This window comes from Gorilla gorilla, chromosome X, assembly GCF_029281585.2.
Source record: "Gorilla gorilla gorilla isolate KB3781 chromosome X, NHGRI_mGorGor1-v2.1_pri, whole genome shotgun sequence".
NCBI classification, from domain to species: Eukaryota; Metazoa; Chordata; class Mammalia; order Primates; family Hominidae; genus Gorilla; species Gorilla gorilla.
This window is the reverse complement of record NC_073247.2, coordinates 119,133,078-119,136,607: the sequence shown is the minus strand read 5'-3', so window position 1 is coordinate 119,136,607 and position 3,530 is coordinate 119,133,078. Positions and strand designations below refer to the sequence as shown.

Below are 3,530 nucleotides of genomic sequence, written 5' to 3'. Positions count from 1 at the left end.
GGGGTTTCTTGAGCTCAGAAGTTTGAGACCAGCCTGGGCAACATATGGAGACCTCATCTCAAAAAAAAAAATTAAAAAGTAGCCAGGTGTGGTGGCCTGTGCCTGTAATCCCAGCTACTCGTGGGGCTGAGGTGGCAGGATCTCTTGAGCCCAGGAGGTTGAGGCTGCAGGGAGCTGTGATTGTTCCACTGCACTCCAGCCTGTGCGAGAGAGGAAGACTCTGTCAAAAAAAAAAAAAAAAAAAAAATCCGGGAACTTTCCAGAATGCTCCGTGAGAGGCAGAGAAGTGGTAGCTGCCCAAGCTGCACACATCTCCAGGCTCCTTCCTGCTCCCTCACACACTGGCCTCAGCCTGCTCACCGGCAGAAGATGGTGAAAGAAACCATTTACTATGATGTTTTTGGGGTCAAACCCAATCAATGCTACTCAGGAAGAATTGAAAAAGGCTTATGGGAAACTGGCCTTGAGGTACCATCCTGATAAGAATCCAAATGAAGGAGAGAAGTTAAACAGATTTCTCAAGCATATGAAGTTCTCTCTGATGCAAAGAAAAGGGAATTAATTATATGACAAAGGAGGAGAACAGACAATTAAAGAGGATGGAGCAGGTGGCGGTTTTGGCTCCCCCATGGACATCTTTGATATGTTTTTTTGGAGGAGGAGGAAGGATGCACAGAGAAAGGAGAGGTAAAAATGTTGTACATCAGCTCTCAGTAACCCTAGAAGACTTATATAATAGTGCAACAAGAAAACTGGCTGTGCAAAAGAATGCAATTTGTGACAAATGTGAAGATAGAGGAGGTAAGAAAGGAGGAGTAGAGTACTGTCCCAATTGCCGAGGTACTGGAATGCAAATAAGAATTCATCAGATAGGACCTGGAAAGGTTCAGCAAATTCAGTCTGTGTGCGTGGAGTGCCAGGGCCATGGGGAGCAGATCAGTCCTAAAGATAGATGTAAAAGCTGCAATGGAAGGAAGATACTTCGAGAGAAGAAGATTCTAGAATTTCATATTGACAAATGCATGAAATATGGCCAGAAGATAACATTCCATGGTGAAGGATACCAAGAACCAGGACTGGAGGGAGAAGATATTATCATTGTGTTAGATCAGAAGGACGATGCTGTTTTTACTCGACAAGGAGAAGACCTTTTCATGTGTATGGACATACAACTGGTTGAAGCATTCCAGAAGCCAATATCTACCCTTGACAACTGAACCATAGTCATCACCTCTCATCCAGGTCAGATTGTCAAGCATGGAGATATCAAGTGTGTAATAAATGAAGGAATGCCAATTTATCCTAGACCATATGAAAAGGGTCGCCTAATCGTTGAATTCAAGGTAAACTTTCCTGAGAATGACTTTCTCTCTCCTGATAAACTGTCTTTGCTGGAAAAACTCCTACCCGAGAAGGAGGAAGTGGAAGAAACTGATGAGATGGATCAAGTAGAACTGGTGGACTTTGATCCAAATCAGGAAAGATGGCACCATTACAATGGAGAAGCATATGAGGGTGATGAACATCATCCCAGAGGTGGTGTTCGGTGTCAGACCTCTTAATGGGCCAGTGAATAACACCCACTGGTGGCATTTTATGTGCAGTAGTAAATGAGTGAAGGACTGTAATCATAACATGCTCACTACTTGCTCTTGTTTTTGTTTAATATTCAACTATAGTAGTGTTTTAAAAAGTTAAATGAAGAATAAATGCAAATGTAACAGCTCTGACTTTGCCCTGTATGTATGATGACTTCGGTGTGCAAGATGAAGTTTAATACCTGTAAAGACTACTTTACAAAGAAGTTCCCCTAGCATTTATAGGCCAAACCTTGTAATTGACTTCAGCTATGTACGTGGACAAGCTTAGACTGAAATGCTAGGTATGTGTATTGGCTTCAGTGTATGACCCTTCATTGTTAAGCTATGAAAGTAAAACTCTGTATTTAACTGGCAATGAGGAAAAAAAAATATGTAGAGAAGTTTTGATCTGTATAGTTCTTTGTGTTAAGTGGGATTCATTGTAATGCTTCTGCATTTATTCTATTGCCTCAGCTGTTACTTGAAGATGGCATAATATATAATTTGTCCTGTGGCATCAGTGATAAAAATGATACCTTTCTGTAGGAGAGGATTATCATAATAATGCTGCTTCTTGAAGGCTTGCACTTCCAGAATTGTGTTTCCTTCTGCTGTGCCATCCATATATATATGTATATATACATATATACATATATATATACACACACACATTATATATATCTCCATATATATCTTGACCAGTATTTGTTATTTGCACCCCTTCTTGTCTGTGGACCATGATAAACCTGAGTAGTGACTTCAGAGCTGGGTAATGTAGAAATTAAAATGAAAAGAACTTTACATGCAGAAATAATTTGTATGGGTAATATAGGAAGGTATTCTTTAGGTATGTTACAGGATTACTTTAAACCATTTGACTTATGCTCCAAAGTAACTAATGTTGTTAGCATAGCAAATTATGATGAATAGCTTTAACTGTATGTTTAAAAGTCTCATCATATGTTTACATGCTTAAATCTGGGTATCAGAATTTAAGCAATTCTTGAAATGTATTGTCTCCCTAATATACTAATTACAAAGCAAAAAAAAAAAATTCCAACAAACAAGATAACTACATGTACTATTGACTCCTATTGGTTAGAGTAAGTGATGTAGACTGAGAGTAAAGGCCATTTTGTACATTTTCTTGAGCTTCATGTATATGTCGATGACCAACTAACAGACTGGTTTAATCACCCTCTTTTTCCCTCCCTGGAGTAACACAAGTGTTTAAAGCACATTGAAATACTGAACTCCTTGAGGGCAAGGACTAGCACTTGGTTCAGTAGTTGGAACATAGTAGACACTCAATAAGCGCTTGTTGAATTGTTTTAAAGCTACTGAAAGAATAATCCAAGTAAAAATTGAGACGAGAGTCAAACCAAAGGGACAAGTGAGCAGAATAAGAGGAAAGGAGAGAAAAAAATGTAAATGTGAAGGATAAGATTTCTATGACTGCACCTGGGAGGAGGATAAGATGCAATAGGAGGGGGAAATTTAAAAAGGAAGCAAATTAGAGGGGTTAAAATTATCATTAGAAAAGAAAAGTAGAACTGAAGATTTGGCTGTCAGCTTTTCTGCCTGATTCCTGCCAACAGGGTGTGTAGCTTCGTTGATGAGAACCTTTTCTTGGCCTTGTACGACAATAGAGCAAGTACAGAAGAAAACTCATAGTTTCAGCATTCAGAGGTCACAGCCAGGCAGTGGGGACGGTGGCCAGCCTTGATCAATGCAGAATTGATTTACAATTTAATGCTTTTGTGTTTCAAAGTAAGATACCCAAAGAGGACAACTGGGGGGCAGACTTCAAATTCTTTCTGCCAACTCTAAAAATGAATAGGAGAAGCCCATGTCACTTAAAGCAAGATATATAGTACTGGGAAAGAGTGACCTGTGAATAGGACGTGACAAAGAAAAGGTAGTGGGGAAAAGAAAGGGTAATGACCTAAA

At 39.4% G+C, this 3,530-nt stretch overlaps 1 pseudogene; it reads left to right on the top strand.

Annotated features, from left to right (window-relative positions):
- Positions 1 to 369: 369 nt before the first annotated feature.
- Positions 370 to 1,569, top strand: LOC109024703 (dnaJ homolog subfamily A member 1-like; annotated as a pseudogene).
- The last annotated feature ends 1,961 nt before the right edge of the window (positions 1,570 to 3,530 follow it).